The 14,837-nt window shown below is 37.4% G+C and overlaps 1 protein-coding gene across 9 annotated transcripts in view; it reads left to right on the forward strand.

Annotated features, from left to right (window-relative positions):
- Positions 1 to 1,460: 1,460 nt before the first annotated feature.
- Positions 1,461 to 14,837, forward strand: part of HNRNPC (heterogeneous nuclear ribonucleoprotein C) — a 45,437-nt gene continuing 32,060 nt past the window's right edge. For 4 of the 9 annotated variants that reach the window (XM_065941771.1, XM_065941777.1, XM_065941778.1 and 1 more), the window contains exons 1-2: positions 1,461 to 1,599; positions 6,257 to 6,282. The gene's annotated coding sequence lies outside the window, so the exon portion shown is untranslated. Of the gene's footprint in view, positions 1,600 to 2,211; positions 2,257 to 5,761; positions 5,926 to 6,256; positions 6,283 to 6,835; positions 6,988 to 14,837 lie in introns of those variants that run through there. The other 5 variants (XM_065941773.1, XM_065941772.1, XM_065941774.1 and 2 more) reach the window with 5 other exon arrangements.

Below are 14,837 nucleotides of genomic sequence, written 5' to 3' on the forward strand. Positions count from 1 at the left end.
TTCCTGTAAAAGGTCAGCTTGACCAGACCACAGTACACCTAGTCAGTCAATCTTCTCAAACGGCATATTTTTTGGCCGTATACTTATTTCCTTGTTCCTTAATCTTTCTAAGTAAGGTCAGATACACAACCGCAGGCGACCAAACTCTTGATTGCCTTGCTGCTTTTAAGTCTGTATTAAGCTCATTCTTGCCCAAACTCCCTGGGGGAGTGCTCCACTGCTTGTGAGTCACCCTACTCTTCCAACCATGAATTGTTCACGTTTGAGTAAAGGACATTAAACTCGTTACTAAATTGTCTTGATTTTTGCCATGTGACAGGTTAAGTTTCCTTGTGACTCTCTCTGAAATTAAGAATTAATTCGAAACTAATGCATAAAACTGTATTCACAAATGCATATATTCCTTAAAATGCATAGAGTATTACATTCTCTAGATAAGTGTTCTGCGTCTTGCTTTCCCCAACTACACAGAGAAATATCCTTTATTCCTACTCCTAGCACATCTGGCCCTTATTGCATTGCTGCTATATTGCTGTTCGGCTGCTATAATATAACCAGAGGGACTGCAGTGCAGACGATGCCAGTAGGTGGAAGACAGGATCATTTCAGGATGCGAAGAACTAAGGGACCCGATCGTGGGTTCGGGTTGGGGAGAGCTGGCCCGTTGAACCAATTTGGTTGGCATACAGAGTATTAGAAAGTGAGATGACTTGGGGCCAGAGGACGAATGCTGTAGCATTCCAGGCCAGTATTTTAGACTTTATTTACCTTTTGCTGTGGAGAGGTGACTAAGTCAGTTGTTATGCGTGAAACAATGGGTTGTCTGAAGGGCTTGACAAGCTGAGAAATGTCCAGAAAGGAGCTCTAGGGTTGGAAAAACTGCAGGGCTGGTTTGTATTCTAGCTTTTAGTGCTCCCTCCCCAGTCAAAGAAAAAAACATTTTTTATTTTTTTTTTTGTCCACACCGCGGGCTACAGCTTTTCCTTTTACTTAGGCCGGGAGCTAGGACAGACCTTACGGAAGTCTACCAAACAAGACCCGGCAATCTTTACCCGCCCCCCGCGCCGCGGGAATTCCAAGATCCGGGTGGGCCTCCTTCTAGGCGCTCTGAAGAGCAGGGATGGGATACTGAGACCGCCAATCAGACATCTCGAATACCCGGATGTGAAGCGGTGCGCCTTACAAAGGCAAGTTTCCACCCAGAGCTTCGTCAGGGTACAGTGGCCAATAAGCATGTCTCAGAAGATAAATGACAGGAACTATAACCAGTTACAAACTAGTTTCTCCCACGCATGTGGAAATTCTCTAGATTAGTCTAACCCACTGCTGATTGTGATTGGATAGAATTGTGAAGAGCGGTAGAACTGTCTAATGAGAAGCGGGAGCGAGAAAACTCGCAGCCAATAGGAGGATTCTCAGGAGTGGGGCGGGCCTAGACCTTCGCCTCGGCGGCAGAGGAGACTCGGGGGCCATTTTGTGAAGAGGCGAAGACTGAGCGATTGCGACCGTGTTGCCGACCTCGAGCAGCAATCGGCTTCTCCACATAGAACCCAGGGGTAGGAGATTCAGAATCGAATCTCTTCTCCCTTCCCCCTCCTGGTAAGTGGAGGGAGCGGAAGAAGGGGAAGCGCTGGGTTCTTTGGGCAGCGCGAGGTGGAGTGGGAGAGAGGACGAGGGAACCCTCCCCTCGGTAGAGTAAGCAGGCTCCCATTTATTCTCTGGTTTGGGGGATTAGATCTTACGCGGAGTTTTCTAGGCCTCAGCCCTTAAGTAGATTTTTAACCCAGCGTCCTCTAGGCCACAATCGGCAGGGAAAATGCTGTTTTTCTTTTTTGCTCACCTGTGTTAACGGCTGTTCTTTCATTTTCTGTGACCATGAGGACTCTGAAATTGTGAAAGGGATGATCAGAAATGCTCATGAATGTAGTTCAGTTAATGTAGTGCCGATGCTTCCTGTTAAATTTTTAAAATTAGGTGGGGGATGGGGAAGGGTTATCAAACAAATTTTTTGTAGCGCAAGCCTCCAAATTCTGGAGCGTACCGCAGGGTATAAATATGAAAACAATAGGTTTAATATTTTACTGGTTTCTTTTTAGTTTACGCCTCTCTGAACAAATGATGGACCTCGAAATAGTTTCAATTTTATTAAAAAAAATTGTAATCTGATTTACATATTAACAGTAATAATTAAAGCTGGATTTTTATCTGCAGGTTACAAATCACTTGAAATAAATAAGTTAGTGGAACTTGCTTGAGGTAGGTATTACTATCTTTCTTAGACAGAAACCGAGGCATGAGTGTTGATTGCCTGGGTCATATTAATCAGCCGAACTAGTAAGGAATTTGGTCGCCAGGTTAAGTCAAGTGTCTTTACCTCCCCGTTGAATAGTAGATACTAAAAGTAATTACAGCAAGAACTAGCGGCAACTGGAAAGTCCCAAACTGCTCTTGGGGAAAAATTATGAGTATTACGTTCATTAATGGAACGTTCTAAGATTTTGTGAAGTTTGATTTTAGGGATATTCTGGCATTAATTTTCCGGACCATCCCAAAGTTGGCAAAAATACACAACTATATGCTTTTTGTTAAGCAGGTATTATGGTGGTTACTATTTGCTAAGCCCTGAAAATTACTAAACAATTTTTGCCAAGTTTGTGAAAATTACATAAGCTTCAAAGTATCACATTCACTTATCCAAGATACCGCTTTTTTTTTAATCTTTGTGTAAGATTTAAGTGATTTTGTTTTTCATAATGCGTTAAACATTCACAAAAAGTGATGTTAAGCACAGTTTAAGCCCAGATTGGGTAAATTTGTCCCTTAGGAACAGAAGCTAAAACTATTACTCTAGGTAGCTATATATTGATCCCTTACCATATAGATTTTGTAATAGGAATCAAAAGCTTTGCCTTTAAAAAAATAAAAGCTTAAGCATTTATATTGTCACATGGACTTTAAAAGGGCAATGATTGGTTAATTTAGGAAATCATACACCTAATACTGTTGGCAAATAAAGAGAAATGTAGGAAATAAGTAAGAATGGTTAAATCCTTAAATGGAAATTAAAATTACTTGAAGGGCACTTTTCTCCCCTGAGGTGTTAGAAATGGGTTCCTTAAAAAAAAAAAAAATGGGTTCCTTAGGATCAGCGTGTACCAAGGTAACAGTTTAATATCACTCATCCGGAATGATTTGGCCACAAAATTAATATCTGAAATAATTCTAGATTTGATTTCAAATAGATAGGCATTAGTAACATTTTCATGTTGGCTGGAGAAGAGGGATTTAAGATGGCTTCTTAAACTTGGAGGACCTCTTTGTGTTTCCCATGCTTAATGCCTCCTGCTGTTTTCTTTAGTAGAGGATATAAACACCTTATTCCTGATTAGGTCTCTAGAGGATTTTGCATAGTGTGTGACCTTGTTTTGGATGGAATTTCTGTTCGAAACAAGCAAGGAATAAGCTCCAAAATAGCTAGTTATTCTAATCTTAAAGATTAACTTATATTAACTGGTGGATGTGTGAGATGTCACGTGGGGAGTGTGACAGTTGAAAGAACCCTGGTCTAGGAGTTAAGAGAACTGGATTTTCCCCCTCCTGCTGCTTATTACCTACCTGTTAGGCAAATCAGTTAAACTTTCTGAAATTCAGTTTTATATTTATAAGGGATCTTAGACTTCTTACCTCTTAATATCTATTTTCTGTAATTCATTTGTTGCCAGAAGGCTAAATAGTGTACAGAAATAGTTTTATTTGTTGACAGCAGTTTTTGTGTATTAGTAATTACTGTTAACTGTCTTAATAACAGTATTTCAATCTTCAGGTCATTTTATTGTCTTTGGGGAGCATTATTTGCTCATGTTTTAATATATATATTCATTCATTCTCATTGGGATCAGGGAGGCTTAAAATTTTGTACATAATAGATTTACTAGATAGTTGACTATGGTGAAAACCAGAACTTTAAGATGTAGCACAGCTGCGTGTGTTCTCTTAGATATTGGAAATCTGAGGTTTATAAAGGGAAAAGGGATTTCTGTAGGGCTTTATGGTATAGCATTTAGTGTGGTAGGTTATAATCTTTGAGTTACTATGTTTTGATCCTAATTGGGGATAGAGATTCTTTATTAAACTCTATACAGTAGTTGTTTTTTTTTTTTTAACTCTATATAGTAGTTTCTAAACATGAGCAGACATTAGGACCAGCAAGAGGGCTGGTTAAAACAGATTGCTGGGCTCTCCATCACCACTTTCTAATAAATTCAGTGTGGGGTAGACCCTATTAATTTGCATTTCTAATGTATGCCACGCTATCTTGGTTGGCAGCCCTCTCTTTGAGAATACCCGTTTAGAAGATGCAAATCTAGAGGTTTGACAAAGTATAAACTTCAGGTGTAGTATTAATTGCAAAGGTTACAATTAGGTGTTCAATTTGGTTAATCATTTTTATGAGGGGTAGCTCATCAATTAAACATAGCATCTTGGGAGACATCTTAAGTTCTTGAATTTGAAAGATGTAAATGTTTTCACATTACTTTTTAAGCTTATAACATGTTTGCCGAGGATTTGTTTGTAGATGAACCAGTTATTTAACATCCTGACATTATTGACTACCACGTTCAGGCTGTGATTCCAAAGAAGAAAACTGAATGTCTCACCATAACTGAACATCCCTTACACTTAACACATTCAGAATGTATATTTGAATGTACATTCAAATAATTGTACATTTCCTGTAACTTTTTTTTAATAGTTTGTACATTTGTAAAATTTAACACATCAGTTAAAATTTAACACAGTCCAAGTGTAAAAGTAGCTTGTGTGGTCTGCTACTTCTCAAAAATAGAGTTAATAATACCTTTTCCATTGCTGTAGTCATTAATTTGTAATTGATTTAAGGAACACTTTTTAAAACTCAGCTTAAATTTTTTTAGTTCACTGACATTTGGATAGAATAAAATCTCATGGCTGAATATTAAAATGCAAGTACAGTCATTCTTATTTGCTCAAAGACCTACAATCTAATTGCAAATCTTAGCCAGTCTTGTGGTGGTACCTTTCAGATTCTTAGAATTCCTATCTTGGAATTAGCCATGTGTACTATTTGTAAACAGTGGGACCACAAAGAAACATGTACTTTTTGCCTGTTTTTTTTTTTTTTTTAACATTGTATAGTCAGTAGCCATAATAACCTTTTTCCTTCATCTGACTTTTCATTCTGTTACTGAGTGGATTAATGTGCTATTTGTGTAAACTGTTTCCCTGACAGATTCTGTCAGGTCTTACAGATTGACCACTCATTTGTTTTGAGATTAGATGTCATCTCTAGTATGTATCTTCAGAGTAGACCCTTCCCCTTCAGTTTGTATGGTAGGAAAAGCTACCTGGGCCTAAAATTTAAAACACGAATCTGCTTTCTGATGTTTGACATTTGCTCACTTCATCTCTGTTTACCTGGTTTTTCTAAATTTTCTTTTGCCAAACTGATTATCAAGATGAGCGTTTGAATGTGGATTTTTTTTTGAGACCCTTAAGGGAATATAGGTGCATATGTAATTAAAATAGTCACCTACTGACATTGAAGAATTGTGAAGCCAGTCACTGGTAGAGGTGATAATTCTATAGAGGCTCTCCCCATCCAGTGGGATGTTGATGCTTTACCAGAATGTTACATGAAATGGACAGATGTTTCTGTCTTGGGGGTTTAGGGCACAACATTTCTGAGGAACTCTGACTCAATCTGTCCCTTCTCCTTTCACAGGGCAGCAAGGCGAACCCCATCCCTACTCACTGGAGCTCAGCTTTGATTTTTAACCTCCCTTCCCCACCCTTCCAGAACACACACATTCCCATTCCAAAATTGATTTTATAAAGACATTTTAAACATAATGATGCAACTTGGTGTGCACTACGGCAAATTTGCAGGTGTTTTTTTTTTTCAATTGTTTCCAAAAACGGGACTTGGATTTAAGATGTAATTTTTAAATTTCTATTTCTATTTTTTCTGCAGCAATTGGGTTAGAGGAGGAGGAGCCTTTTAGCCTCTCATAAACTGACCTCTCTACTTCCTCGTGTATTTTTAAGATTGATTGATGATGTGGAAAGGGCTTTGCTTGTCTGCTACTGAGAACTTTACCCTTGCGGTTTTTGTGGAAACTGCTTTTGGAAAGAGAAAAGAAATGAACTTTACTGACTTGACATTTTTGCACCTCCCGTTTTTCTAATCTGGGCTATTTTTATTTTTGTTTTTTTACAGTGAGATTTTTTTGATCTTCAGCTACAGTAAGTTATTCCAATTTTTTTTTTACATTTTTCCTGACTTTCCGCTGATTTCCTTTTTATTGTTGTTACTAGTTACTATTATTTATTATTATACTTAATGATGGTGATGATGATGATGATAATGACACTGATGATTTTTAACCGGATTAAAATCGAGTTTTTCTGAATGTTCATTAAGAATTTCTCCGGCCTCCTGATTGACTTTGGAGTTTTACATCTTGGGAGAGAAAGTGAAGGCATTAGCATTTTTAAGTGGATTGATCACATAAACCTTTTCTCTCCCAACCCTCCCCCCTTTCCCTTATCCCCTTCCCCACGCTCGAAAGAATTTTACTGGCTGTTAAGTCTGTGACCTTATTTTTCCTGATCTTTAACTTAACTGTTTTAGAGCATCTCTGGACGTCTGTATTTTTTATTTTTTTATTTTTGTTTTTTTTTATTTTTAATCTTTCATTTGTTAAATTTTTAAACTGTGCTGCAATAAAATGTGTGTGGTATTACTTAACACCTATGACGGTGATGGCATTTTCCCAGAAAGCCATCCCCCTCCTGTTTCCCTTGAAATCCCATCCTGCTTGTCCTGTACACTACCCGTCACAAACCACAAGCTGCAGCAACACGGATGCCCAGCCTGGAGCAGCAGCAGCCAGGATGACCTGGAGCCAGGGGGGCCTTCGGACAGATGCACACCCTTCCTGGGTGATGGTAAGAGGTGTGAGGTCCACTTGGTTTCATTGGAAAGACTAGGAAATAACCCCTGTTTAAGTTGGTGTGGTGCAGGTGATAGCTTCTGGAAATGTTTGGGTTAGGCTTTTGTGTGTGTTTCTCAAGATGTTTCCTAAGGAAGGACCCTTGAGGGTTTTGTAAACTAATGGAATTACGAGTGTCAAACTTGGGGTCCTGAGGGTTTTTGATAAAGGAAAGAGCAGCTGAAGTTTACATATATTTTAGAATGAAAATAGCATGTTTTAATTATCAGCAAGACAAAAACATTAGGTATTCTTTTTTTAGATTATTGCAAATTAGTAAAGATTTTCTGTCATTTAGAGTAATCTTCCTTGGGATTGTGGCAATAATTTTGGATTGTATTCAATTTTGACTTTTTTATCATTAAAATTTAGTGTGAATCAACCCACAAGAAACATGCTTTGATATTGAAATGCTTTCTGACTAGAAGGGTTTTTAAAAAGAAAAGGATAAATAGACTTTTTAACCTCAGAAAGCAGGAAAATCTGAATAATCTCTGTATCCAAACCAGGTAGGATCAAGGATTGACCTCTTTTTCAGGGATTACTTGTGGCCCAGCTACATGTTAGGGAATCAACTCTGTTCCAAAGGTTATAGTAAGACTGAATATTCACAAGAAAAATGCAGAGATTAATAAGGATGTGGATAGTCAAAGTGTTAAAAATAATAGCAACCTGTAGAAATCGCAGAGAGTAGGACACAATTGAGTGACTAACACACTGTAATGTTTTACTGACAGCGGTGAAATGTTTTGATAATTCACTTGAGAGTTGTTTTAATATTGAGCGGGGGTAAGGCCAGGGGAGAAGTAGAGTGGTTTTTAACAGTATACTTACTGCTGTGTGTACTGGAGTACATCACATACTTGACCCCTCCCCTTATTCCTGTTGAAAGTAAAATCTAGTTAAAGTGAAAACTGAAGGCAGCCTCAAAGGAAAACAAAATGGGAGAAAATTAAGTAAAATGTCGTGAGGTTACCTGGAAGAGGAATGGAAAGTGTTCTTTTAGGTCCAGGTTTTATTGATATCCTTTTACAAATCCATTATTTTATGGGTCATGTTCTTCTGGTTTGCAGAATGCAAAAAGGTATAATAGTTCTTCAGGGACTCATAGCCTTGTGAGGGAGACGGATGGATGAGATAATGTCACTGTGGTTAAAGGTAGGCACAGAGCCTATAGAACTGTGCAATAGATGGGTGCCTAATTGACTCTTAAGAGGTCAGGAAAGGCTTTTAGAGAGTTAAGGCCAGATTATAAAAATTTTAATACCACGCCAAGGGATTTGTACTTTATCCAGAAACCGACAACTATTAAAAGATTCTGAACTGAGGAGTGACATCAGATTTTCATTTTTAGAAATGTCATTGTAATAGCCATGTGGAAATGGCGTAGAGGAGAATGAGATTGGAGTAGGTGATAAGAAACTGGAATAGAGGGAAGAATAATGAACTGGCTTTACTGGCCAGTTCACTGGGCAAATATCACTGCCAAAAGCAATGGTATTGGGATTAGGAACCAGTAAATTTAGGATTTGGTGGTGACTGTGATATGAAGAGTGACAGATTTGGGATGATTCCCAGCTTTCAAGTTAGAAATGTTTGTTAAACATTTGAATGCTTGTTCTGAAAATCACCATTAGGCTTGGGTGTATACAGGTGAACAAAACATACTGTCTCCTGCCCTCGAGTATTATAGCCATTGAGAGAAGAGAGAAAAAAACAGCACTTTCACAGTCTAGATCCATGAAGGAAAAGAGATGATAGTTAAGGGAGCCAGATACAGATACGGCAGTGAAAGGGTTCTGCCAGCAAAGAGACCTTAGGAGCTGATGTTGAAGTCAGAAGTTGGATTATCTTAGAGAGCCCAGATAGGTGGGGGGTTGGGAGGGAGTTGGCCTCATTTCAAGAAATCCTACTAGAAAATAGTCACCAAGAATACACAGAACAAGATGTGAGGTTGGAAAGGTAGGCAAGAACCAAGCATAGTATATGGGCCCATGTTTAATATCTAGATTACTTCAGACACAATAGGAATTTGTTTGAGGACTTTGGAGATTAGAGAGAGTTGGTTACTTTCTTGGAATTTCCTTTTGGCAGTTGTGTGGGGAATGTTAATGAAGACTAAGTGTAAGAAGGACTAAAGACTAGGTTAGAAGACCTCTGTTAAAATAGGCCACTATCTATTCATCTCTTGAAGAAGGTAGTAATCCTAGGCCTGACAGCACTTGGCCCTGGTTTTTCAAATGAGATTTCTTTGTGTGTATTGATGAATAAGAGTTTGAAGAGGATATTTAGTTAGGCTTTAGGGTTAGTTATTTCTCTAACACCCCTGTTGAATCAGACCTGACATAATAGCTTTCCTATTTGAAAGGAAAAATGAAGTACAAAATCTTTAGTTTCTTGAAAGTGGTAAACAGGAAACTTACCGTGTGTCCATTGCTGTTAAAGTTCCTGTGTTAACTTAATCATCATAAGCTTATGTAAATATTACTGTCTTTCACATTTTGGAGATGAGACTATTCGAGCACAGATTTGCATAATTTGCCAGAAGTTAGACATACCCAATGAATGTCACATGAGGCATGGATTCAACCCAGGCAGTTAAAACTATAGATATCAAGTCTTAATCATACTAGATTGACTGTACGTACTATGTGAAGTATTCTAGAAAAGCATCTTTAATTTGATTAAAGTGCCTAAAACAAAAAACTTCTCTGGACTTCTGTTTTTAGCAAGTTTTAAGCAAGATGTCATTTTTGTTAAACTGTTTTGTTCAGTTTACAACAGTTTAAATAGCATGAAGTATCCAAGGTAATTATTTGGGTAGATACAGGTTTGTGGTATAATTTTGAAGACTCTTTGGTTGTAGCAACATTCTTCAGGGAAATAAGCATAGTAAACATTTAAAAGTGAGTTTCACTTGGGAGAAAAGAAGTAATTGTATAATTTATGGTTTTAAAAAATATGTAACCCAGAAGGATTTACTAAATCCAGTGGTCCTTTTCCAATCCTTATCAGTCTTGTTGGTATGATTTAACCAGTTGAGCTGCCACTTTTAAAAAATATTTTCTACTTAGCTTCCAGGTTTTATTCTCTTTCTGGCTATTCCTTCTCCCAAGTGTGTTCTTCTACTTCTCTTTTCTACTCACACTTCCCTGGGTCATTTTATTCAGTCACATGATTTTCTATACTATCTGTAAGCTAATGATGCCCAAACATGTATCACCAGCCTGGACTTGTCTTTATTGTCTCTATCCATTTACCCACCTGACAGCTCCCGTGAGTGTTATGTATATATGTTTAAAAGTCCAAAACTGGGCTCCTGCTGTTCTTCTCTCAAACCAATTCCTTCTGCAGTGTTGCCCATTTCAGTTAATGAAACTGGCGTTTTCATGTCAGTTAGGTCAGACTTTGATTAGCCATCCTTGACTTTTTTCCCCTGTCATACCTCATCTTTGGCATTGTAGAAAACACTATCATTTCTGCCTTTAAATTATAACAAGGATTCACTTCTGCTGTGACTTGATCCAATTTCAAGCCATCATTTGTCTTTGGTACATTATTGCAATAGATTATATTTCTTTTATACCTCCACCCCAGTGTGTGGTAGCTAGATTGATCCTATTAAAATAATAATGTTTGAAAAATGTATTACCTGAGTTTCCAGTTTGAAACTCACTTAATAACTGCCTATTTCAACATTCAAGTCAAAATTGCAACATGTGCTATATGATCTGTTGTGCACCTCCTTCCTTGTTAATTGTATACTACTATGCTTCAGCCACACTGGCCTCCTTAACTGAGATTTGAATACACTACATATTCCTACCTCAAAAGCCTTTGGGAGGGGGCGGGGGGGTGTGTGGTTCTTCCCCAGACAGGTTGGATTCCTCAGTTCATTTTCGTTCTTACTCAAAAGCCATCACCTCAGTGTTGTTTTCTCTCACTTAGCCTTCTAATTGCTCTTTAGCACTTTTCATCAGCTCACATATTATAGAAGTTTATTTTCTACTGTGTAAGATACAGAGAAATATCTGGAAAGATGCGCGTGAAACACCATTGATGGATTACTTCTGGAAAAGCGGGAAGGACTTAGGGTTAGAAGGAAACTTGCTTTGTGTGTTTAGAGACCGTTAATGAGCAACACAACAGTATTTTACTTCGAATTAAAGCTAAAACTCCTTATTGTCAATATACTTCAGCTCTTTGATTTTATGTCTGAATATAAATAACATAACTGTGGCTTCTGTGGTAGGAGTTTAGTAAGTTTTAAGAGCAGCCTTAAATTAGGTTTAGTTAAGTTGTAAGAGCAGCCTTAAATTAGGTTTGCCTGTGATGGAATGAGTCCCATTAGCATTTGAGGATATAGGCTGCTGTATTGCTGGTGATGGAGCTTTAATAAAAATTTGGAAGAACTTTGTCATTTTTAAGGATTTATTCTCTACTGAGAATACATAGCTATTTTTAAGCAGAAGCCATAGGGAAGGAAACAGCAACCCACTCCAGTATCCTTGCCTAGAAAATCTCATGGACAGAGGAGCCTGGTGGGCTGCAGTCCATGGGGTAGCTGAGTTGGACATGACTGAAGTGACTTAGCAGCAGCAGCAGGTGACTCAGTGGTCAAGAACCTGCCTGCAAATGCAGGAGACACAGGTTCCATCCTTGGGTTGGGGAGATCCCCTGAATTAGGAAATGACAATCCACTCCAGTACTCTTGCCTGGAAAATTCCATGGACAGAGGAACTTGGTGGGCTTCACCTATGGGGTCACAAAAAGTTGGACATGACCGAGCACACATATAGTAGATTAAAGGGCATCTGAATTTTTCTTTCTATCTAATCTGATTCCAGTTTGACCCGTCTGAAATACTCTTCCTGTTTATTGTTTAGATTAACCTATAGCTTTTGAGTTGGTTTCAGAACTAATATAACTCCCTGGAAATTCATTGAACCAGTCTTAGGCTTTTCTAACTTGTCTGGAATAACATTTAGGAATAGTTGAATACATGTTAAATGAAAATTTTTCCTTCGTGCTCTTACTAAATTCTGAAAATTCGGTAACCATAGTGTGCTATAATTCCTTAAATTTTTAAATATAGTCTTTGCCTTAGTTTTGTGATAACTTTAAAAAACTTTATGGTTAAAATTGAGGTAGTAAATTGTGCTTTCCAAGGAAAAAATTTCCCTTGTTATCCTTGAAAGTTTGTTGGCTTCCTGTGTTGGAATTTGTGTTAAGATGTAGTTTTACTGAATTTAAAAAGGAAGACTAATCAAATGAATTAAGATTGATGTGGATTTTTAAAAGAAGTTACTCCCATCTTTATTTTAGCTTTAATCTAAATTAAGCAATGCATGCACATACAAAATTTAGAAAATGCAATGGAGACCCATCAAAAAAGATACACTTTCTTACCCATTCAGAATAAAAGTTTTGATGTGTCCTTTCAGACTTTTTTTTTGGTGTATGTACGCTTTTGAAAAAGTAATATCCTACATATGACTCCTGTCTATGGGATTTCCCAGGCAAGAATACTGGAGTGGGTTGCCAGTTCCTCTTCCATGGGCTCTTCCTGACCCAGGGATTGAACCTGTCTCTCCTGTGTCTCCTGCATTGGCAGGCAGGTTGTTTACCACCGAACCACCTGGAAGGCCCCTTACATATGGCACATACATTTAAGTAGACTTCCCCCCCCCCCCCAGTATGAACGTAACATCAGTGTTATTAGATACAGCTCTCCTAAAGATTTTAATAACTGCATAGTATTACATTGCATACTTAGGCAATGTTTTTACTTAACCAGTACTCTTATTTCCTTTTATTTTTTTTTCTTTTTTTTTTCTATTTCCTTTTAAAAGCAATTGAGCAGTCTTAACAGCTAAGATTTTGTGAATAACCCTTAGTTATTTGCTTAGAGTTAAGCCCTAGAAGTATAACTGTTAAAGAGCATTCATGTTTTAAAAGCTTCAGTCTAGGTTGCTTTCTAAAAAAGGTAAAAACAATTTACTTAATGTAAGTGACCACTAATATTTTACTTCTAATTTTGTTAATTTCTTGGGTCTTTTTCATTATGTTTCAGGGTTTGGTCCTGAAATTTAAATGTTCTTCATGTTTGATAAGTCTATTAATTGAAGAGTAAGAATGTTTAAAGAGTTAATACATTTTCTGAGTAAAAGGCTGCTGCCAGGTTAATTGCTACGAACTTGTCTGGCTTTGGCAATTTTGGGAGTAATCTTGTTTTTATCTATACCTGCATCCATTCCCTTCCCCTTATGTTATTTTGAAGTAAATAATTGATTTTATTCAATCTATAGCTATTTCAGTGTTTCTTTGAAAGATAAGGACTCTGTCACACAAAAACATGTAATATATTTGAAGACTAAGGTACTACTCTGAGGACTGAATAAGGCATTCTCTAGTTTTTTCTACGGGAATGGTAACTTGGACGACTTTTTTTTGCTTATGTTTTGCTTATTCCTTCCTAGAATTTGGAAACTTCTGTTAATTCGAGATAAGTGTAAAATTTTGAGTGAGAAACTTGGTAATGATTATCCTTGTGTGTTATAAAATTGAGCTTTCACGCTAGCGAAAGATGGGATTTGCTGTATTTCAAATACATTTTGGCCTTCCCAAGTGGCACTAGTGGTAAAGAACCTGCCTGCCAATGCATGAGACGTAAGAAACTCTGGTTCGATCCCTGTGTTAGGAAGATCCCCTGGAGGAAGAAATGGCAACCCACTCCAGTATTCTTGCTTGGAGAATGCCATGGACAGAGCAGCCTGGCAGGCTATGGTCCATAGGGTCACAAACAGACACGATTGAAGCAACTTAGCACACATACACATTTTACTACTAAATTCTGGGACTTAAGAATAATCCTACGTTTTAGTTGCTTGGGTCTGAGAGATGGAGAATGATGTAGTAATTTTAAGTTGGGTTTCCTTACTAAAAATTATTTTGTTGTACCATCAGATCTTTTGTTCTCAATTCAGAAATCTGTGACAGTTTTTCATCAGTTTGATCATAGAACCTGACTTCAACTGATATGAGATTATTTATAGTCTTTGTTATATATAGTGGCTATGCATATGTATTATTGCAGAAATATTAATGTATTATATCTGGTAGCTGGATGCTTGACCAGATCCCACTCTGTATTACATAGCAAAACTATAGTATTATCTTGGCAAAATCTGAAAAATCTTGATTTTTTTCCCCTAACATGTGTCTCCTGGTGAGACTTTTTTTTTTTCCATTTATTTTTATTAGTTGGAGGCTAATTACTTTACAATATTGTAGTGGTTTTTGCCGTACATTGACATGAATCAGCCATGGATTCACATATATTCCCCATCCCGATCCGATCCTCCCTCCCACCTCCCTCTCCACCCGATCCCCTGGTGAGACTTTAAAAAGCTTATTTGTGTTACTAAAGGCTCAGTTTGAGTTCACTGATAACATTGATGCTTTCTACAAGATAATAAATATAGTCTTACGTGTAAGTATTGTTGACCCTTGCTATTCAGACTATGATCTGTGCTACAGCAATAGCATATCATTATCATTATCTGGAAACTTCTTAGAAATACGGAATACCATGTCCTACTCTTTCACTCCTTTTTATTACTTGGGAATTGAACATTTTAATAGACTTTCTGATGAGTGTATTTGCTCTTTGGGGAACATAGTTGAGGGTCATAAAGTAGCCACATTTTATGTAAATTTGAGATGATGCAGTATTAAAGATGACTCTTATGTACACATTTTGAATAATGACTCTTCCTAATTACAAATAGAATTAAAAATCAAGTA

This window comes from Muntiacus reevesi, chromosome 7, assembly GCF_963930625.1.
Source record: "Muntiacus reevesi chromosome 7, mMunRee1.1, whole genome shotgun sequence".
Lineage (NCBI taxonomy): Eukaryota > Metazoa > Chordata > Mammalia > Artiodactyla > Cervidae > Muntiacus > Muntiacus reevesi.